The sequence below is a fragment of the Lissotriton vulgaris genome, chromosome 3_1, assembly GCF_964263255.1.
Source record: "Lissotriton vulgaris chromosome 3_1, aLisVul1.2, whole genome shotgun sequence".
NCBI lineage: Eukaryota > Metazoa > Chordata > Amphibia > Caudata > Salamandridae > Lissotriton > Lissotriton vulgaris.
In genome coordinates, this window is record NC_141689.1 from 1,982,391,099 (window position 1) to 1,982,415,752 (window position 24,654).

Genomic DNA, 24,654 nt, shown 5'->3' on the forward strand with positions numbered 1-24,654 from the left:
ACACTTACCTGCATCCATAGTCATTATGAAGTGCAAGGCACATACTAAAGTCACTGACACTATTTCCCAGGGTAACGACCTGGCAGATCGAACAGCCAAACTTACAGCTCAGACTCAAACAGACATACCGACTGACATGACAAAGACAGTAGTAACTCCACTGACACATTGCATGACAATCAGGGATCCCACACAAGATGTACTCGACATACAGACACATGCCACTCCGGACGAAATCAAGAAATGGACTGAACAAGGAGGGGTCCAGACAGATCAGGGATGGTTGACGAAGGGAAAAGCCACATGGTTTATCCCCGACTCTATGGTTCAAGTTATCATTAATACAGCACATAGTCCAGCACACTTAGGAGACAAAGCTATGTTAGACAGCATTCAGAATCTCTGGTTCAACAAGCATTTACGTGCAGCAGCGAAACAAAAAGTGCGTACCTGCATGATCTGTTGTCAGTTCAATCCAGGCAAAGGCATTCCCGTGGAACAAGGGGGATTCCATCCTCCTGACCATCCTTTTGAAGTCCTCCAGATGGATTATATCCAGATGGACAGATGCCGAGGATTCAAGTATGTCCTCGTAGTTGTATGTGCCCTTTCCCGATGGACAGAAGCTTACCCAGTCCCAGATTACACTGCTGTAACCACTGCCAAACAGTTGGTCCGTGAATTTTTCCCGCGATACGGTTTGCCCCGTGTCGTATACTCAGATAATGGTCAGCCATTCTCGTCCGAACTCATGAAACAGGTATCACTCCTGTTAGGTTACCAGTGGAAATTTCATTGTGTACGACACCCCGAAGCAGCAGGTCTCGTTGAGAGACATAATCAGACCCTGAAAATACGTTTAGCGAAAGTCTGTGCAGAAAAAGGTGTAGATTGGATAGTAGCCCTACCAGTTGCCCTCTTTTACATGCGTATGGTAGCTCATTCCAGAACCGGACTATCTCCCTATGAGGTAGTCTTTGGCCGACCTCCAAACATGTGGGGTACGCCTATGCCTCGTAAAATTACCGATGTCGATAGTAACATGCTGACAGATTACCTAGCTTCCTTGATGTCTGCACTACGCTCTTGTCGTTCACAGGTCGCGGCTGCCTTCCCGGACAACACCCAAGTGAAACCGCATGAAATCGTTCCAGGAGAACTGGTGTACGTCCGCAATTTTGATCGCACAAGCCCTCTGGAGCCCAGGTGGAAGCAACCGAAATTGGTGTTGATGACCACGAGGACCGCGGTGAAGGTGGAAGGAAGAAAAGGGTGGCTCCATTCCAGCCACATAAAACGCTTTCATGGATTGTGTCCAGAGACTGTTTCCAAGGACTGCCCCGTTTCAGATACTGACTCTAAACTCCCCCTGTTAGAGAAAACTCCGCAACAGGAGTATAAATTAAAGTTGAGGTCTAGTAAGTCAGACAGCGTTTAATTGTTTAAGTCCCCCCCTGGGTGAAGCGGTTAGACAGGTTTCTGACATGTATAAGATAGACCCAAGTAGTCAGAGAGATAGACGAATCGAAAAGAGAGACAAATATTGCAAAAACCTACACAGCAGATGCATTATTACGTTAATTGTTATGTTTATTCTGAGTATCTCGATTATATGCATAAGCTTGATGCTACATGTTTTCTTTCCTCCTCTTGGCTCACATGTACATACTTTTTCTAATGACACCGTAGAGCACACTTTCAGTGACCTGCCCCCTCACGAGCTGTCCTATCGATTAGCAATGCGCAACAACACTTTCATTCGTATGTTACACCATACTCACCAGACCAGCAATGCCACGAATTGCTGGGTATGTGGCCGACTCCCACCTTATCAGAAATACAAGGGAGCTCTGCCTCTCTTTCCCTACCCGTTTACACATAATGGTTCGTGCGGTGCATGGTTTACTTTAATGCCCTCTTTAGACAGTGAGACCCAAGTTTCCCAAGGCGATTGGATATGGGGAAACCTGAACACAGTTATGAATCAAGCATGTTTCCTAGACAAGGACGGTCTTCCCCAAAGGACAGGGACTGATCTAGAAAATGAAGTGTATGGATTAGGAAATTTTACCCTCAATCTCATGATTCTGAACGTTCAATCCGAGACTGATTCGGGTTTGCCGTTTATAACAGTTTTACCAGTAACAGGCGAATTATGCGTTAGAAAGAATCGTTCAGTGCATCTAGGACACAGTGATTGTAATACTGTGGTCGAATTCAGTGACAAAGGAAAGTCTACTTTCAAAGCTTCCCGCCATTCTTATTTTATTTGTCGTCAGACAGCTTATGTGCGTCTGCCCTTGGATTGGGATGGAACGTGTTACATCGCGTTCCTATTACCACCTGTTTTTCTAGCCCCACCTGATTATCATCGAAATACACATCTTGTGCATATAAGACATAGAAGGGAGATCAAGTCCCCAATTGTCGATCAGACTGAGACAACGTGGGAACAGTATACAGATTTCAATAAAGGATTCTTTTTCTTTGTAGGTCCTGTCCAAAACAGTAAACTGATACGCAAATTAACCAGAACTCTTGAAGCAGTAGTGAATGAGACTACTTCTGCCTTAGGTAACTTGACCGAAGAGCAATCTGCTATGAGACTTGTTGTTCTTCAAAACCGCCTTGTCCTTGACGTCATCCTGGCCGATAGGGGCGGGGCTTGTAGAGTGATCGGATCTAGTTGTTGTGTGTTTATTCCTAATAACGCACCATCAGTATATAAAGCAATTACAAGGCTTCATGAGATAGCTCATCAGATGCACCAGAATCCAGGCACCTGGACATGGTCCGGTTGGCTCTGGAGTGTGATATCAGCCTGGGGATGGAAAGTACTGTCATTCTTGGGAATAATACTGCTCATAGTATTCAGTTGTTGTCTCTGTCTGCAATGTGGGCCAGCGATTTGCGGCTTGTGCGCCACAGCTTGTATTCCCCGTCCAAGTTCACGTTCCCGTGCCCGAATGAAGAAAGATGAGCAAATGATGTTATATGAACAGATAGATGGTCTCATGAAAATAGATATATCCTAAAGGATGAAGTAGGGGCCAAGGAGGGAATGAGGAAATAGAAATTTTTAGGTAGCCGATGTGTCCCCCAAAACCCACCCTACCCATGCACCCATGTTCCATGTATGTCGTGTAATTCCCTTCCCGTGCCTGCCATGAAGACGCACATGCATTTGCGTCCATTGTTAACATGTCAGTTATTCAGTTCACTAAGAAAACCACGTTAAAATGGCTTTTAGGCCTATGGTGCCAACGTCTTTACATGGTGCACTTTTAAATATCGCCAAGCACACGTTCTTCACGTTTTTCTGGCTCAGCCGAGCCAGGCCCTTAAATTAAGGCTCCGACAGGCACATGCATCAAGCGATTTGGGAATCGCAAACGGTGCGAATCGCAAAAATCGGCCGTTTGCGATTCCCAAATCACTATTTGGGATGCATCAACTTAAAAGTGAATAAATCGCTATTTTAGCGATTTTTTCAAGTGCGATTGCTTTTAAGGAATCGCAAATTTGCGATTCCTCAAAAGCAATGCATGAAACAAAAAAAATTGCAAATTCGCAATTAGAGAGAAAAAATTACCATGAGGTTGGACCTCATGGTAATTTTGCGAAATGTTACAAAAATGCAATTTTTTGAATTTTTTTAACTTTCATGTTGTGCACACACATGCCCTTAGGGCATGTGTGTACACAACATATGTGCATTGTTTGATTTCAGGGGTGCAACAGGGTGTCCTTTGGACACCCCTGCACCCTTGAAATCGCAATCTCAATTTGCGATTAGCTAATTGTGAATCGCAAATTGAGATTGTCTTCCCATTCATTCCTATGGGCCCCTAGGCCCATAGGAATGAATGGGAAGGGATTCCTTAATTGCGATTCGCAAAATGCTAATCGCAATTAAGGAATTCTAAGAAATCGCAATTTATTTAGCGATTTCTTGTTGCATAGGCATTTGCAATTCCTTAATTGCGATTCCTTAAAAATCGCAATTAAGGAATCGCAAATGCCGAGTTTGATGCATGTACCTGCGAGTCTCTTCTGTCTCTGAAAGCTACAGTTTAGGTATGTATCCCTGACCTCTACCTTACATCCTGCCCAGGCGAGCGGTGCCCGGCGCGGCCTGGCCTGCCTGCCAAGACGGTATTTTGCCTACAAGTTATCTGCTCAGCCTCCGCAAAAACACATTCCAGTCTAGTGAAATAGGTAAACATATTCTAGCCTGCAGAGCAAAGGGCCCAGTTTTCCTGTCTCCTTGCACGTAATTTACTGCACCCGTTACCATGGTAGGCCCATGGCCCCCGCGCATTACATGAAGAACCATATGCACCCACTAGCATTCAGTATTGAACGGCCTCTGCCCGAGAGACCTTTTACTTCAGACAACACATCCTCCAAACATAAGATATCAGATATGCTATAGGTGCAGGTCGTTCTGACACCCCAGACATCAGTCTCCTCTACTAGTGCTAAAGTCAAGCCCCCAGTTCTCCCCAGTTACACGTCTACACCACGTCATGCTCAGTTGCGCGCGCATCTGTATCAAAGGTTTCTGCTGATCCTGCAAACTTTCTCTAAGCATCCACCCACTTGTGACGTTTCTCTGACTCGTCAAGTACACGCCTATGTGTACGCCCTTTTACACGCCTCCTGTTACGCACATGTGTTCTTATCACTCTTTTTCACCTGTTACGCCTACTGTATTCATTTCAATTATACAGTTTTACTATATATAATGTGTGATGTTAATAAAATGTTGAATATCCCTTCCTGAACCTTAGTGGTGATGGAACCCGATGTCCAGTATCTCGAGATACTTCATTAAAGCCCGTATGACTCAGATACCACGGACTCTGCCTCTCATTTTTGAGCTATCTTTATTGTCATGTAATGTATAGAAAAATAGTCCGGTAAATTTATTTACCACACATTCACAACATCGTAGACTTGATTTGAACCAACATAATTCAGTGCAATACCAATATAAGTAATACAGAATTTAGAAAAAACAGAGGCGATTATCACATTTGGTAGAAAAATTGTGACCCTCTTGGAACAAGCTGAGTTGCATTTCTAAAATAGTAATGTTGAATTCAACCTTACCACTGAAGAGGTAATTTTCCTTAGCATTCCATAGATGATACATGATTTACCAACTACTTTCTAATCAGGAATTATAACTTACAAGTATGTTAAAGAATTCCCAAAGCCTGCCTATGAGTGGAGTGCGCCTCACAATAATGAGAAACACAATTAGCTGATTGTCACTCTCAGGACATATAAAACTTAAAAGGACATGTCCCACCTTTTACTTACACAGCTCCCTGCCTGAAACAGTTATGAAAGTCTACTTGTGTGAGTGGCACAATCAGTGTTAGATTACAGGCCATGGTATATGTATATCACTTTAAACTGACTACAGGTGATTGCATGTGGTCTTCTGAGAGATCCAGTCCACAGTTTACGCCGATCCCATTGTTCCGGAAACTGAGCAGAGGAAAAGTTTGAAGCAAGCCAACCGGCAGCAGCGCGTGGCTCGAACCGGTGCGCCTAGCAGTAAAACCCGATATTTCCGCCTTTCTGCCACCGGGGGTCGGGTTGGGCCAGGGGGGGAGCGTTCAAGCACTGCTGGCTGTCCCACTTGACAGCCCGCCCGCCCGCCCGCCATCTGCTGCTGTCGTCTGCCCTCAGCCCCAGCCTCAGCCCTCAGCCGTGCTTAGGGTGGGAGAAGGCGGGAGAAGTGCAGTAGAGAGGTGCTGCGGCCGCTCCTAAGCCGCTCCTCAGCTGCCAAGCCAGCCCTCGCCAGCCCTAGCCAGCCCTCCCTCCCGTGCCAGTCCAGCCGAGACTTACCACGGTCAGCCCCAGCACCGGCAGTGCAGCCTGGCAGCGAGCAGAGGGCAGGGTGCTCCAGTAGAAGAGGAGGCACTCAGAAGCGCCCTATAGAGCCCGGTGGAGTCTGGGGACGACAAGCGGCTGAATTAAGGCAGGGTCGCGGCAGAGAGGAGCCAAGAAGGAGCCCAGGAGCCCAGGAGCACATGAGACTGACAGACATCAGCCAGAATTCAGCACAACCCAGCCCTGCCTAGTCCAGCGGGCAGCAGGGGGGGAGCAGTTGCAGTAAGGAGCGACAGGAGCCGCAAATCCAATTCAGGGCTTCAGCAAGAGAGGCCGGACCCAGTGAGTAATCTCTTCACCTCTTGACCTCTTGTTCAGAAGTCTGCCCCATCACCTTCCTTGGGTCCTTTTGGGACCTCCCTATCTACAATATAACCGGTGTGACCAAACACTACCTTTGACCTGGCTCCACATTTTCAGTTCTATTGCCAAATTAACGCAACGAGGGAATAAAACCGCATTACAACCTTTACGGCCAGTACCACAAGCGGGATTGAAGGAGAGTTAAGAATCAGGGACAATCCACCAACAAACAAAAAAAAATCAAGTAACCCATCTGAGGAAGCCATTCTGCAGATTAAAACAGCAATTCCGCCAAGTCATAGGGAGAAGTTGGTCTCAGCACCGACTCCTGAACCAACGTTGAACAGTAGACGGAAAACTCGTCTTTTAATATTTTTCTATCTAAAGGATCCAATGGCGGTGATTTATGCACCAACAGCCGAGGCTTACAAATTGCCAAGCCCTATCGTGCCACTTAATGCACTGTCTCCTCGGGGCAAAAGCATGACGAAAACGAATAACAACCAAACAGGGTACGCACCAACAGCCGAGGCTCGCAAATCGCCAAGCGCCATCGTGCCACTTAATGCACTGTCTCCTCTGGCCAAAAGCGTGATGAAAACGAATAACGACCCAACAGGATCCCAAGTTCTGCAGCCTCAATTGATACACATATCTCAGGCAAAGTCGGCAATAGTCACTGCCCAAGTGCATCATCCCAAAAGTCCCACTGCTGTAAGGGAATCAATGAGAAGTATAGTTATAAAGGTCAGCACAGAGAATCTCCTCTCAAATGCAAATTGTATGAACATGAGCAAAAGCAAACCAACTGCAGAGACAGCTGTAGTAAAGGACTTCACAAAGGAATCCAAGGAATCCAGGGAGAAAATTTTAATACTCAGTAATTCTTCCATGTCATCCGTACAAGAAGTGGATCCATGGCTAAAACTTCTTTTTCTATCAAATGATTCCCAATTCGAGGAAATTATGGAACAAATAACCAAGAATAAAGATTCCCAAGGGAGAGCCCCACAAACAGAAACAGGTAATAATGATCATCAGACCAGTCCTGGCATGGTGGTTTCCACGCCTCGCAGCCCCTCGGCAACAGAGACCAAAACGGCTAGTAATGGATAATAGCAGCATTATGCCAATAAACCAAATCCACCCAAACCATACCACGCTGATTACAATTTCTTCAGTGAGCACAAGGGACTTGGAGTCCGAGGACTCGCGTAAATCCCAAAAAGAACAGCCACCTACTCCATAGACCCAATCCCTGCTAAGCACCTTAGATCAAGCAATAAGGGCGCTGAATTATCAATCGGACAAAATGGAGGTCCAGATTGACCTCATTAACTTAATCGTAGCCACATCTCAGGCATAAATGCAAAATTGGACTCACTTTCGTCTCTTTTAACCAACAGGGGGAAATTGGAGCCACATACTCGCTACAGTAAACAACAGTTCAACTGTAGTTGCGGGAGTATAATCGAGAAGTTGGCAAGTCTCCCGGACATCTTAAAGGATATCCTAGGGGAGGTAAAACTAACCCGCATCAGTAATCAGGAGAAGGAAACGTAATCAAATCAGGACACGTCGCTAATTTTAAGCAGTAACTACGTTCACGCATTCCGAAGAAGTAAAGCAACAGATGACCAAGAACAAATATCAATTAAAGAAAATTTAGAAAGATCAGTCAAAGGAATGGAAGTAACTCCGTCCACCAATAAGTCCCTCATCGAGGGTAAGCCAACAAAGACACAAAGGAAAAGGGCAAGGAAGGCCAGACTAAAGTATAAAAAGCAACAAAATATAGACCAAGGAAATATCTTTCCCATATTCCAAATGAATACTCCCCATGAAAGCAAAAGTAAATCTCTGAACACGCTGCCAGGGGGAGAGGACAGATTCAATGTATCACCATAGAAGCACATTTTAGCAACCTCATCAAGGGAAGGATGTTTGATTTCTGGAGCAACCACCACCCCCCTTTATATCAAAGCAAAACGAGGCGCTTGGATGTCTACGCCAGCATCCACAGGTACAGGGAACAGGGTCATTACACCAGTAAACACACAAAAAATTGGACATCAAGCAATGGACAGGATGGATTGGTCATGGGTACCCACGGTACTGAGCAATAAACATACCGAAACCAGAGCCCAATTTCCTCATGGCAGCAGAAAAGCGGAAGCAACTTCAGAAGGCAAAAAGGCTGCAAAGTGTCTCGTTTTGCTCTTGGAACGTCCACGGTTTTCAAGAAATTACCCATGACCACGAAACGCTAGCTTTCTTTCAACAACAAGATGTAATCCTGATCCAGGAGTCATGGAAACTAACGCCCACTTCAATTGCAGGGTTCAAAGAACACTACATATTTGCTGAAAGATTCTCAACTTTTGGGCATCCCTGCGGCGGATTATCAACATACGTAGCCCAAAAATACAACTGGGAAACAGAAGATCTGGGTGTGGGGATTAATTGGGCCCAAGTGATCAGAATCACTGATAGGCCACCATCTGGGACTCAAAAGTGGCAACTTTTAGTAATCAACATCTATATCAACCCCGATAGGAAGACCCAGAAAGAAAAACATGCAAACTTAATATCCTTGATAAAAGTGATGCAAAGATCGTACGCACAATGCCCACTGTTTATCTCAGGGGACTTTAACTATGACCTCATAGGAAAAAACCAGGTGAATGAGAAGACGACAGTGACCTGCGGCGGACAAAAGTTAACAACCATCTTTGGAGACCTGGGATTGTCAGTTTTGTATTGTAATACAAAGGGGGACAGGCCGGCAGGCCTCACATACTTGAGCAGCAAGGCCCACTCAACAATTGACTACACAATTATAAGCAAGGAGCTAATTCCCACTATTGAAACATTTCAAATTGACCAACGCACAGAAAGTGATAATTTCCCCCAAATAACGAGAATGAATATTGCGTTCACCTGGGCTCAAAGATTGACCTCTCTTTTACAGCACGCCATAAAGTTCAATCTAAAAAAATTAAAATGGCGCGGAGGGGGGGGGGGGGGCAGGGGGGTTTGGAAAAGATTCAGGACACAGTAAAAGTTTGTATGTCCAATTTAGGTCCCCAACCAGAGGAAGAATGCGTAACCAACTGGGAGCAGCTGAACCTGGACCTACTTCATAAGTTTGCAACTATGCCAGGGAATCCAAGAAGCATAAACATCAGGAAGGAGCCATGGTTTAACATGGACTTAAGAGAGAAAAAAAGAAAGGTCGCAAAAGAGGTCCGAGCACTTGCACAGGCAAAAAGAATGGTGATCTCTCCAGACAAATGTAAACTGAAGGAAACAAGGACAATGTATAGAAAGTCATTGAGGATTGCGAAGTTCAAACACAAGGAAACGATCTGGAACAAACTACTAAGTGCGGGAAAATTGCCAAACAGCAGGGACTTCTGGTATCATCAACGATCTAAATAAAGGGGCAAGCCTCCAACAGGAAGCAGGGGTCGGAGACGAAACTTGGGCCCTACAAGTGCAATCTTTGTATTGTAATACAGACCCTGGCCCCAGTACAGGTTCACGGGTGATGGAGCCTGAAGAGGGGATACAAATCGGAAATGAGAGCTTGGATCACAAAGAAAACAAGAATGGGGAAGGAATCAATGGGCCCACCGAAATGGCCCATCTAACCACCAAAAATCAATTGAGAGGCATAATATCAAGATTAAAGACAGAAGGAGCAGCAGCCCCGAATGGGCTGCCCAACGCGCTCTTCAAGCACAACCAGGACTTCTGGTCAGAGATCGTAACACCCTATTCAATTACATATATAAACAAGCAGACGTCCCCGCTTCCTGGAAAGGAAACATTATTCACCCAATATTTAAACAGGGAGACCATCGCAACCCCGCAAATTACAGGTTGATATCCTTAATAGATGTGGAGGCTAAGCTCTACACCTCTTGTATCCTATTACAGCTACAAGACTGGATAGGAGATACAAACATAATTCCCAAGTTTCAAACTGGGTTCAGGCAAGGGATGGGAACCATAACAAACTTAGCCTGCCTGTCACTCCTAATGGTAAAAGCAGTAAGCAAGGGATCGCGGTTGTATGCCTGTTTTATTGATATAAAGTCAGCGTTTGACCGGATGAGCAGAGAGCGCCTGTGGGCAAAGTTAAACAGTTGGGGCCTGCCGAACCAACTTTTAAAGGCCATAAAAGCACTATACAGCAACACTTGGGCAAGAGTGAAACTAGGTAACGGAGGCAGTACAACCTCAAGTATTACAATGCATCAAGGCCGCAAACAAGGCTGAGTGCTAGCTCCTAGCCTTTTTAACCTTTTCCTCTCAGATATCAGTAAAGTTTTGAAAAATGCTGAATGTCACCCACCGCTATTGGCCAATAACCCAATATATTTCTTACAATACGCGGACGACATAGTAGTGCTAAGCAAAACACCAATTGGACTACAAAGAGCAATGAATAAACTAACATCCTATTTGAAACGGGAAACGTTGGAATTAAATAAAGCAAAAACAAAAGTTGTCCGTCTAGTAGAACCAAAAAAGATCAAGTACAAATGGACGGCGAATGGGGTAACGGTGGAAGAACAAGGATCATACAAATACCTTGGAATCATAATAGCACAAGGACTAAAACATAAGGAGCACAAAGCAGTAATAAAAGTTAAAGCCCAATCGTTAACTTTTGCTTACCGATTATTAAAATCCAAACTGGACTGCCCTAATTATAAGCACCTTTTGAAAGTTATGGCTGCCCAATTCCTGCCCACCCTGTCTTATGGCCTAGTTACTTGGTGTGGCAAGGAGGCGAGCTATTAAACGACCTACAGACAAAGATCTAGAAGGCTGTCTTCAACCTTCCAAAATCTGCCTCATCATCGCAAGTACAGCTTTAATTTGGAATGCAAAATCAGAAATTTCGGAGCATGAGCGGCTTCGTGAAGCTCCGTCACAAATTCCGCTCCGCGGACCCAGAGACCATGGACTGGCTGTGCTGGGACGAAATTAAACAGAGGCGGACCCCTGACAACAGATTTTTAGATTTCTACAATCAAGAGGAACCTCTGCCAGAAGAAGAACCACTGAAGAAACTAGGAAGAATGCCCGTGCTATGTGCTCTGGGGCTGACCTGTTTTGCTGCTCAACTGAAGGAGAGGAGAAGGGGACTGTGATGATGTGCACGGTCTAGTAGTTGGGATGGGAGGAGTTACAGGGTTGGAGGAAGAGGAGGGGCAGAGACAGGAAAAGGGCAGTTAGAGTAGGGACTGGGAACTGAGAAGAAGCAAGAATAAAGCTCCTCAAATATACGTAACTGGTGTTTGTCATTATTGCACCTAGGACATGACAACTGGCGACGAGGGTGGGATGGTGCAGTCAGCCACCTACAGAATCCCAAGGAGAAGTGTCCCTGTCCCGGGAGCGTGAAGAAATGAGAAACGCTGTTGAGCCACGTGTGGTTGAAGTAGGTCCACCGCCCAGAACAAGAGGCCAGCGGTAATTGCCCCTGCTCCGCGATCTGCTTGTCGCGTAGAGCCCTGCGGGAGAAAGCGGCATCGAGCACTGGGGTATTTGAAGCGGTGCACCGATTCGCGCCAAAACCGCGAGTCACCCTTGATGCGTGCAAACTGGCACGCGACTCACGAGGAGAAGTCGGGTGCCTACCCTGATTCTGCCTATTGCCCAGGCGATCAAAGAAGCGCTTGGTGTGCTGCCCAAGGTGCGTGAAGGCGTCCTGACGAAGAACGCCAGGACGCGTGGAAGGAGACGGCTCAACCCTGATACGTGAGAGACGGCCTGACCATCGTCCACTGACGCTCTGAGATTTCTCTGCTCCTACCTGGAGGTCCTGAAGGTCTGTGAGCGCAGGGACACTGAAGAAGCGATGCAACGTGCAGAAATCGGCTGCCGGTGAGTCCTAGAGAGCGAGCATGCCCTGAATGAAAGCAAGTCTCGTGTGGACCGAGATCTCATGAATGGCGGCCATTTAAGGAACAGGCAACCATTGGGACACCCTATGTGTGAAACATAGGCAGCCATTTTGAAGTCAGGCAGCACCCGGCTGAAAGCAAAACAAGCATTGGAAATTGCATAACAAGCATTGGAAGCTGCAAAACAAGCATTGGACATTACAAACATGCATTGAAAATTACAAAACAAGCATTGCAAATTGCAAAACAAGCATTGATAAGTGCAAAGCAGCAAGCATTGATAAGCGCAAAACAAGCCTTGATAACTGCAAAACGAACATTGACGAGTGCATAACAAGCATCGATAGTGGTGAAAACAAGCATTGGAAGCTGCAAAATAAGCATCAGCAAGTGTGTAACGTGACACCAATAGATCAGTTCAGCCATGTCGAACTCACCGCATCGAAATGGAGGTGGTGCAGCAGTGGCTGCCCCTGTCACACCCATAGTCTCACATCTGCGCCCCCCAGAATCACTGACCCTGGTGGCTGGCGGGAGCATGGGCCCTCGATGGCAGGAGTGGTTGGAGGACTACCTTGAAGGATCTAAAGTCACGGGAGACAGAGACAAGCTAATTGCACTTCGCAATCTGGTCAGCAAAGAGATTGGCAAAGTGATCAAAGAATTGCCAACGGATGATAAAGGGACTTATGACAAAGTGCGAGATGCGCTAAACAGAAAGTTTGCACAGAAAAGAAATGTGGACTACGAGAGATATGTGTTTCATCAGGCTCGTCAAGACAAGGATGAAATGATGAGCACATTCATTTCCAGACTACGCCGACTGTCCCAGTATTGCAACTTTGACTCGTTCTTGACGGAGGATGCCATCCGACTGAGAGTCAATGAGGGTTGTTATTCAGAGACACTCCGAAGGCGGCTGCTAAGAAAAAGCCATGATCTCAACGAAATAGAGGAAATGACGGGAGTGAACGACCAGGCAGAAGAGCATTCCAAAACATGGAGACAGGGCGTGGTGAGAAAAAGGAGCAAGCATATTGGACTCAAAACACCAACACTCAGAGAAGATCAGATGACCGTCAGAGGAGGTCTCGGCCAGCATCCAGACACCCACACAGAAGTCATCGACGCTATGAATCTGGAAGGGGAGACAAAAAGTCAAGCTACGCCAAGAAGCCAAAGCGCCTACGGAAATGTTAGCGATGTGGTTATGATTTCCCACACACAGATGGATGTCCAGCAGTGGGCCAACAGTGCCGGAATGGCGGACGCAAGAACCATTTTGAAGTAATGTGCGGAGTGTACAGCAAGGATAGAAGGAGTGAGACAACCAGATCTCGCCCAGAGGATAAGCGACACCATGCAAAAGCTGTCCAAAACAGAGCAATATCATCCTCTGGCTCGTCACATTCCAGCAGGGAATCCCACAGATCCCAATGGACCAGAAGGTCACCGCCGAGGGAATCGAGGTCGACCTCTCAGGAGACAGTGTACACGGACGAATATATATGCATGGTGGCCGACTCGGACCAGTTGAAGAAGTATCCTCCACTGGACATCAAAGTGGGGACACATGCAACCAAATTTGTGCTAGACAGTGGGGCATCACTGAACTACATGCCCGTAACCAAATATAACAAGATGAAGCTAACACCTGCCCTGAGTATGCCCTGCCCAGCGCATGTCAGGGTGTTTACCTGGATGGCGAAGAAACCACTTCCCTGCCTGGGCAAGTTCGTAACAACGCTCAAGCATGAATCCACATCAGTATCGGCGTACATTCACGTCATTGAGGGCCTGGAGGCTGATTGTCTTCTCAGTCTGCCCACAGCGGAGCGACTCCCGTTGGTTGAAATCTTGTACCTGGTCAACGACAATCCAGACATTGTCCGTAAGTTTCCCAAGCTATTCAGTGGGCTTGGCAAAATGAATAATTGTCTGATTCACCTGCACATCAACGACCAAGTGCGCCCTCTGGCTCAGCATCCAAGGCGAGTGCCTTTCCACCTTCAGCAGGCCGTAGAGAACGAAATCCAAGAATTGCTACAAGCGGACATTATTGAGAAAACGGATGGCCCCACACCATGGGTATTACCAGTCGTCATAGTTCCAAAAAAGAGCACACCAGACAAGGTACGACTATGTGTTAACATGAGGCTTCCCAATACAGCCATAGAACGAGAACGTCACCCAGGGCCTCATCTGAGTGATATGATATCAGCATTGAATGGAGCTAGGGTATTCTCAAAACTTGATCTCAACAAGGGATACCATCAGCTGGAGTTACACGAACAATCAAGGTGCATAACGAAGTTTGCCACCCATCTGGGTTTGTTTCGGTATAAACGTCTGAGCTTCGGTATCTCCTCTGCAGCGGAAATATTCCAAGAGGTCATCCGCCAAACCATCAGACATATCCCGAATTCCCTGAACTATAGTGACGACATTTTGGTGTACGGGTCAAACACACAAGAACATGACAAAGCTCTGGATCGAGTATGCCATGCTCTCCTAGAAGCTAATTTAACTCTTAACAAGGACAAGTGTGCGTTCCATCAGTCCACTCTTAAATTCTTCGGACATGTGTTCTCAGGGGCTGGAATGAAGCCCGACCCTGGGAAAGTAGCAGCGCTCAACACCACCAAGAGCCCGCAAAATGTGAGCGACATTAGATCGTTTCTGGGCATGGCTAGCTACTGCTCCAGATACATCAAGGACTATGCCGCAATCAGTCACCCACTTCGTGCCCTCACCAAGCAAGGATAGCCATTTGTGTGGAGCCCTCAGTGTGAGCGGGCTTTCCAAGAGATCAAACAGGCGGTGGAATCGGCGAACAATCTAGCCTACTTCTACCCCAAAAGGAAGACGAGATCACTGTGGATGCCAGTCCAGTGGGTTTGGGTGCCATTTTGGCTCAGTACGACAGTGACACTGATCGGCGTCACATTGTGGCATAAGCCAGTCGCAGCCTATCTGACACCGAGAAGGCTTATTCTCAGCCCGAGAAAGAGAGCTTAGCGGTTGTATGGGCGTGTGAGCATTTCCACATGTTCATTTATGGTAAACATTTCACCATGATCACGGATCACCAGGCTCTTGTCACCATCTTCCGTAATCCCAAGGCCAAGATGCCCCCCCCGCATTGAAAGGTGGGGTCTACGTCTGCAGGAATACACATATACAATCATTCATGAACCGGGAAAGGCTGAAAATCCTGCGGACTACATGTCCAGACACCCCAGAAGCATCTCATGCCTCACGCCAGTCGATAGCCGAAGATTACATACTCTTCGTGGTAGGTGTAGCACGGCCACCGGCGGTTCCCTTGGAGGCGATAAAGGACATTACTGTGCAAGACAATATTCTTAAGAAGGTAGTGCGCCGATTGCACACACATCACTGGAGACATGACAGTGAGGACGAGAGGAGTGATCCGCAACTCCGTCAGGAAATGCAAACTTTCTGACATGTCAGTGACAAGTTGTCTGCTACCTCAGAGGGGCTCCTGCTGAGAGATCATCGGATTGTCATCCCGAGGCAGCTACGTCAAGGAGTGGTCAACCTTGCTCATGAAGGTCATCGGGGAGTTGTTGCCACCAAGAGAGCTCTCCGGGAGCGAGTCTCCCACAACTTGATCAAATGGTAGAGCTCACCCTAAAGGACTGTCCCCAGTGTCAACTGGTAAAGCCTGGAGATTCCCCGGCTCCTCTTCAAATGACCAAATTACCCAGTGGGGTATGGCAGGAACTTGCCATGGACTTCTATGGACCCCTCCAGTCAGGCAGGTATGTGGTGGCTATCATGAATGAACGAATACTCGAGATTCCCAATAGCTCAGTTTGTGTCTTCCACCAACGCCTCCAGCACCATTGCCGTACTAGATGATGTCTTTGCCGCATGGGGTGTTCCCAAGGAACTCAAGACAGGCAATGGTCCCTCCTTTAACAGTCATGAATTTAGTGAATTCGCAAAGCATCTCAACTTTCGACATCGTAAGATCACGCCGCTGTGGCCACAAGCCAATGGCACCATTGAACGGTTTATGGCCACTCTGAAGAAGACTTTTCAACAAGCCACTTTGAAGAAAAAGGACTTACAAATAGCTCTCAACGAGGTGCTAAGGGCCTATCGAACTACCCCACATGCTACCACCGGAAAGTCCCCCGCCACTCTCATGCTGGGGCGAACAATCAGGACAAGGATCCCGACGTGGGAAGGAGCCCTGAGACCGGTGTCTCCAACCCGTGTCCATCGAGAAACAGTGATGGCTAATCAAGTGGGGAAGAGCAAAATGAAGACATATGCAGACACCAGACTGAGAGCCAAGTCTCCCTCTCTTCATACAGGAGATTGTGTAGTGGTCAAGTAAGAGACGTCCAAGAAAACCGATTGTAGATTCAAGGAAGAACCATTGACCATCACTGAGCAAAAAGGCACCATGATCACTGCGGAATCTGAGAAAAGACGGATCACTCGACACGTGTCTCATTTTCAGAAATGTACTCCGGGCATGAAAGAAACACTTGAGAAGGATCCAGTACAACGAGATGCCGAAGGACTGAGTCAACCGAGTACAACCCTGAGACCTGACAGACCAATGGAAAATGCGTCTGCCGAGGTAGGACCGTGTCTCGGAACTCGAAGAGACATACACAAGCCAAAGAGACTGATTGAAGAACTATGATCAGCTCAGTTAATTTATTTTGTTAACAAAGGGGGAGATGTGATGATGTGCATGGTCTAGTAGTTGGGATGGGAGGAGTTACGGAGTTGGAGGAAGAGGAGTGGCAGAGACATGAAAAGGGCAGTTAGAGTAGGGACAGGGAACTGAGAAGAAGCAAGAATAAAGCTCCTCAAATATACGTAACTGGTGTTTGTCATTATTGCACCTAAGACATGACAGGGACTTTGCTGTGTGCTGTGACCCCTGCCTGCTTGAACCCAAGACTTTGCTGTGTGCTGTGTCTACAAGAATCTCAAAGGGCCTGAGAAGAGCTGGACTCCTGTCCTGGAACCTGGTCCTGGTCAAAAGGTTCCCCCTGAAACTACAGATCGCCGTGAAAATCGTGCTTTGGTTTCTACTTGGCACATGATTTGCAGCCGCTGGCCGTGAAGGAGATCGGCGTGCTCATCGGCACAGTATCGCCGAAGATTGGAGGATCGTTGTGCCTCTCTTCGTGTTTGATCACCTGACAGAGCCTGTGGTGTCACGAGCGTTCTGCCCGCCCTTGCGGCCTACAGAAATCACTGTGCCCATATTCCCCGCCGCTGCCCGAGGCCTATATTCACCCCAAAGATCTTGTTGTCCCTCGCTGAGGCCGCGGTGAGAAGAAGTGGAAGAGCTGTGCCCCCATTGGGTCCCAGGGACGAGCCCCCTCAGCAACACCGAAGCCTGGTTGGCGGCGCCGCACTGAGATTGGTCCCTGGGCCGCCGCGTCATCGTCCAGCCGCGCTGTGAGTGGCTGGAGAGAAGCGCCGGCGTCACGAGGGCCTCGCCAGAGGAGCTGCACCCTGATTGGCCTGTCATGGAGGGCTCGACTCCAAGGCCGCGTACGGATTGGCTCCGTGTCCACAAAGTCAGGGCTCCCGTCCGAGGGAGCTGTGTTCGAGTCTGCAAGGAAACCCATCCCTGCCGAGGGAACCGTGGGTGTGTTCGTCGCCCCGGGCCTGCAGTTCCATCGCTAAAGAGGTAAATTGGCTCCCTGCCGCTCGTTGGATTGTCGAGAGCGGGCGGAGAGCGGGTGGAGAGCGTGCAAGACCGGCAGAGGCCGTTTTTGGGGTTTGCTTCCGCACTGAGACTTTCCTTAAGATAAGCACAGTGGGGTGCTCCTGTAGAACCGCCCTAGAAACGGCGAAGCGCTGACTTTAAGAGTGTACAGCTACGACCATTATTTCTTTGTTATCTGAGACTGAATCAACTTCCTATAAAATAGTGCAACCCTTAAGAAGAGTAAACAGATTATGTAACTGCATTGCCTTGATTTAACCTGCCTAAAGCTAGATAAAGATATATATTTTTAATATACTTACCAGTGTGGTGTCAGTTTGTGATATACACTGAAGTTATTGTGTGTGTTAAGTGCAACTACCTTACACATTGCCTTGGGGTTAAGCCTGTCTGCTCGTGCCAAGCTACCTAGGGGGTGAGCAGGGGTTATCTACAGTGTGTATCTCTACCCTGACTAGAAGTAGGGGTCCCTATTTGGTCAAAGGTACTTACCTCTGCCAACTAGAGACCCCCAGTTCTAACAGTCACTGTTTGGACATGTTAACTTTACATTCCTACAGGCCCTACTTTTGACAACCATGTTCCCTGACTTGTGGACTGCAAGCTTTTATTCTGCCAAAAAGAGTTATTTTGATAGGTCACATTGCTGTTTCTACACTGCAGTAGTCAGGCTACCCAGGATAGGCCTTTTTTCAGTTGCACCTTGCCACTGAAGTGGATGACTCAATCGGTATTGCAGTCCCCATGTAGCATTTAACTTCCAGGCCCTGGTTGCACTTTCTCCCCTATATACTAGTAGATTATAAGCAATATGAATGTACTGATTAGCAATAAACTAATACAGACATTTCTAAGTGGGAGCTTCTACTCCTGAATAGCCGGAGTAAAGGGTATGGAGCTCTCAAATCAGCAAAAAAGATTTTCTGCAAAAGGGACCCACATAAAGTATATTTCTCATGACAAAACAAATGGATGATAAAGTTGTGTGGTCATATGATTGACAGTGGTTTTTGGAGATACGACCCTGAGGGCACTTAATTTTATTTTTGAGGGTGGGTGAGGCATAATTTGTTTCTATATAGAGTCTGTGCAGTGTCTAGAGATCGTATGTATCTTACCTGGGCATTTGAGGTATCCATGTGTCGGTTTGTATTTCAGAATTTGATTGGTGTCTAATGAGACATGTGCTAAATAAATTTAGTTACAATTAATATGCATATATTTGTAATTGTTTGTAATTGGACACTTTTTGTGGGCATTTTTTGGGGACTTTTCTGTGAGAGCTTGCATTCTTAATTTTAAAAATGTATTTACAATGTTTTCCCTTTGTGCTGGTAGTGATAGTCATGTCTATGGTGTGGTTATGTGAGATCTTCGACATACTGAAAGGCTGTTTTTGAGTAGATTTAATCATGTTTGGACTGTTGTAGCAGTTGTGTTTATGTAGAACTAACAGTTTTAAAGTGTGTATGCCTTACACGTTAGTGGGTGTTTTGGGGTATTTCAAGTTTCTCCCTGTTGCCTTCCTTGATTTCCACATACCCCTCACATTTAAGCGGAGTTAATCCACATTTTTGGGTCACTCATTCTTGTCACTCCCAAATTTGTATCTCCATAGTGTGAGGATAATTCTAAACTCATTCCATGTGGGGTAGAATGGCACACACGAAGATGGGAAATCCCTGTATGTAAATATATGTCTGTCCCTTCGTTACTAGCCATGTATGTGAAGTATTACTGGCGTATTACTACTTCTGCTAGTAAATGGTTTCATGAAATGGACCCTCATTTATTATTACTAGGTAATTAGAACATAATGTGCAAAGTTGGTTAGAAAATGCTGATTTAGAAATATGTTAAAGGGACCTTACATTTCAGAAAATAAAGGATTTGTGTTTCTGGTGAGTAGGCTGGAGCCTACATACTTTATAAGGGACTAGCAGCCCGTCCCGACGTTGTCCCAGGGTCCCCCTTTGCGCACCCGCCACCTTCAGGGCCCCTAATTAGCTGCACACAGTTCACCGCTCCTCCCCACGCTGGATGGGGTATTTGTTTAGAATCAAGTGTCCACTTTTTAACATACACGCTAGATGCCAACCTTTCACCTCAGCCTAAGTATTCCCATGTTGGCACACATGACGATACTGCAACTGAGTTATGAATTAATTTGCCCAGGATTACTTATGTTTGAAGCTAGAACGCTGTGATTTGGACTCTTGTCTTCTCTGCCTCTGAAATCGAAACTGCCATTTGAGTGGGGAGGTATAAGCTTTGGCAAAAAAGGCGCACAACTTCACTGGTGTCACCAACGGGCCTTTGCCCACCCAGTTTCTTCTCATGTGCCTGTTTGCTGGCCCATTCTTTTGCTAAAGATGTGAGGAGAAAGACGGTCTTTAGAACCATTGGGGCGGACATTCTTTATCAGGAATGCAAGAGGCTGGTAGTGATTGACAGGGACCAGTTGCTGGTAGCCTGCCTGCACATGGACAGGGGAGCGCTGTCTCCGGGGTCTCTTTCTGCTTCAAGAACACAGACTTTGCTCTTCGGAAAGGTAAAATTAAACGTTTAGCAAAGCTTCATGTCTGTTGTTAGGCCCCATTGTCGTTAAAACAGCAGCTGGTTTTTATGCATGCGTTACTTGTGTGTAAGCTTGTGTTTTTTTGTTTTTGGGCATATCAGTTTTCTCCGGGAGAGCAAGATACTTTAAAAAAAACTGGACGTTTTTTGTATTTCTTATTTTGCTGTAAGCACTCGCTTTCTGTAGGATTTTAGGACGGACGATCCTCCCCTCGCTTCACCTACCTCAGCCTGAGTTCCTCGCTCCTGTCCGCTGCTCCTCGACCTCCTCGCGCTCCTGTCCATGTTTTTTGTATTTCTTATTTTGCTGTAAGCCCTCGCTTGTCTGCAGGATTTTAGGACGGACAATCCTCCCCTGGCTTCACCGACCACAGCCTGAGTTCCTCGCTCCTGTCCGCTGCTCCTCGACCTCCTCGCGCTCCTGTCCGCCACTCCGCCCCCCCATGATGTCAGCACGCACGTTCACATCGTTAGCACACACGGCCGCCGCTACTTCCAAGGGACTACTTTTTTATGAATGTATATTTTTTATAGAACGTATATTTTTTGGGTATATATAGCCTATGTCACTCTGCAGACCCTGACAATTCTAATGATGTATCGTGTGTTTGGATTGGCGCTGTGGTTCCCGAGTTTACCCGCCTCAAAGGTTCAAAGTTCTTACTTTATAATAGTAGTATAGATTTACTACGCAACATTTAGATTTGGTTTTTGTTACTTTAAAATTCTAGGGATTTAATTTGCTGGACATTGTTGGTTTACATAATCTTAGTCAGATTTACGCATAATAAACAATGGGATCGATTCACAAAAACATTTGTGCGTTACAGAAGTAGTACTACAGAATTACTATTATTCAAATAAATACATGAGTTTATGATTCTGCCCCGAAACTCCCAACTGCCTGAGTGCTTGTTAATAAAAATGCAAAAAGGCAACAGCTCTTTACGACTGAGATAACTGCATATGAATATTCCCAATTTTAGATGCTTTGATTACAATGTAGAAAGACATGTCAAAGTATGCAAAAGAGTACTACATGATTAACACTTTAAGTACTTCAAAACGCCTTTGCGAATAGGGCGTCATATGATTGCTTATTTGGGGATTCATCCTTTCCTTATGACCTTGCTATCGCGATGTCTTAAAGGGTTAATCTGAGTACTGCTGAAGGCCCCTTCTGAATTTTCAACGGTAATTATAATGTATTTTAAAAGAGTTAAGATTATTTGTCCGTGCCTGGGGTGAGAGGAAGGTCACATTCCGAGGTTATTTTAATCTTTGTGCCTCTTTCCAATTTTCTCTTTAACCGCCTTTTGTAAATCCTCGCGAAATGCACCTTGTGTATGAATTGATTCGATGTTCCTTTCACGGTTGTGCTGTGTTTAAAAAGTGTCAGTTGATTCCCCTCCAGGAACAAACCTACCCCTGCTCTTGCCGCTAGCTAAACGACAATCTGCAGCTCCTGGGTAAACTGTCAATCTCTCTTCTCGACATCTGAGTCCTTCGAGAAGCATCTAGGCCGAAAGGGAAACCAATATCCAATAATTCGGAAGCACTTGAAGAAGGCTGGACTGTGGTGAAATGTCTGATTAATGTATGACATTGCTCTACATTCTGTCCATCAACTGTGTTTTTTGCAATTTTCACCCCGAGTGTGCTGGGTATACTCAGACGTGAGTCCCAGGCTCTCCACACCACTGGAGTCAAGCTATCCAGGCTGATGAAGGCTGATAGCCAGAAACCGGTCCTTGGATGCTTGATTCCGGTCTGGGAAAGACATGGCTTGGTAGTTCGGACTGGACTGTTCCCATGAGGCACAGGGTCAGAGCTGATTTGCATATAGCCAGTGTCTAACCCAGGGTGGTGTGGAGTGCAAAAAAAAACGATGGATTTAGGCCCAGATCCTTGTACTGGGGTGAATGTATGACATTGTTCTACATTCTGTCCATCAACTGTGTTTTTTGCAATTTTCACCCCGAGTGTGCTGGGTATACTCAGAAGTGAGTCCCAGGCTCTCCACACCACTGGAGTCAAGCTATCCAGGCTGATGAAGGCTGATAGCCAGAAACCGGTCCTTGGATGCTTGATTCCGGTCTGGGCAAGACATGGCTTGGTAGTTCGGACTGGACTGTTCCCATGAGGCACAGGATCAGAGCTGATTTGCATATAGCCAGTGTCTAACCCAGGGTGGTGTGGAGTGCAAAAAAACGATGGATTTAGGCCCAGATCCTTGTACTGGGGTGAATGTATGACATTGTTCTACATTCTGTCCATCAACTGTGTTTTTTGCAATTTTCCCCCCATAATGTCAGCACGCACGTTCACTTAGTTAGCACACACGGCCGCCGCTACTTCCAAGGGACTACTTTTTTATGAATGTATATTTTTTATAGAACGTATATTTTTTGGGTATATTTAGCCTATGTCACTCTGCAGACCCTGACAATTCTAATGATGTATCGTGTGTTTGGATTGGCGCTGTGGTTCCCGGGTTTACCCGCCTCAAAGGTTCAAAGTTCTTACTTTATAATAGTAATATAGATTTACTACGCAACATTTAGATTTGGTTTTTGTTACTTTAAAATTCTAGGGATTTAATTTGCTGAACATTGTTGGTTTACATAATCTTAGTCAGATTTACGCATAATAAACAATGGGATCGATTCACAAAAGCATTTGTGCGTTACAGAAGTAGTACTACAGAATTACTATAATTCAAATAAATACATGAGTTTATGATTCTGCCCCGAAACTCCCAACTGCCTGAGTGCTTGTTAATAAAAATGCAAAAAGGCAACAGCTCTTTACGACTGAGATAACTGCATATGAATATTCCCAATTTTAGATGCTTTGATTACAATGTAGAAAGACATGTCAAAGTATGCAAAAGAGTACTACATGATTAACACTTTATGTACTTCAAAACGCCTTTGCGAATAGGGCGTCATATGATTGCTTATTTGGGGATTCATCCTTTCCTTATGACCTTGCTATCGCGATGTCTTAAAGTGTTAATCTGAGTACTGCTGAAGGCCCCTTCTGAATTTTCAACGGCAATTATAATGTATTTTAAAAGAGTTAAGATTATTTGTCCGAGCCTTGGGTGAGAGGAAGGTCACATTCCGAGGCTATTTTAATCTTTGTGCCTCTTTCCAATTTTCTCTTTAACCGCCTAATGAAAATCCACGCGAAATGCACCTTGTGTATGAATTGATTCGATGTTCCTTTCACGGTTGTGCTGTGTTTAAAAAGTGTCAGTTGATTCCCCTCCAGGAACAAACCTACCCCTGCTCTTGCCGCTAGCAAAACGGCAATCTGCAGCTCCTGGGTAAACTGTCAATCTCTCTTCTCGACATCTGAGTCCTTCGAGAAGCGTCTAGGCCGAAAGGGAAACCAATATCCAATAATTCGGAAGCACTTGAAGAAGGCTGGGCTGAGGTGAAATGTCTGATTAATATTAGACTTTATAAAAAGCAACCAAAAGTTAACATTTATTTTATGCGAGCAGTTTTTCGATTTTTCGTCTGCCTGGTTTATGAAAATCAGACTTCCTTACAGGCTAATTAACCACTAAACATTTTACAAGCAATAAACGAGCAGAAGCTTTTAAAAGGCGAATTGCACTTACGAAATAATTTTCGATGGGTAAACAAACGTGTTGTGTTCTCTAGACAGGAAGAACAGATTTTTTTTTGCCGCTTAGCTTGAGCGATCATTAGCAAAACCGTCAGACCGCAGCAAGTTCTGAGAATGACATATGCAAAAAGGAGCTTGCCCAAATTGGGGTTAGGACCCTACTCTGACACGTCTCAAGTGACAACATATGAAGTCATGCCTTGGCATTATCAAATACCACTGCTGTTATCGCTAGCGAATTCCCAGGATATGTAATCTTCATTTGACAGCAAAGCCAATGCTGACGGATCCTGACACTGCTCGAGAAAACTCAATAACTGTCTGGTGCCTTGTGTGATAGCCTGCTGTGTTGCTACTCCTGTAGGTGTGGAAAGGCGCAGGTGTCACGTTTAATGTCTTTCTTTCTAAATCTGCTATTGCCTTTTGTTTTGTAAAATCCTTCAAACCTACGAATCTAAATGAGAGAAATCGAAACAGGTTACACATAGGCGTTTCAGCCAATTGAAACGACCCATGACACTTTTATAAACATACCCTAACAAGAAGAGAACACTTTCTAAATAATTAATCCCTTTGTCT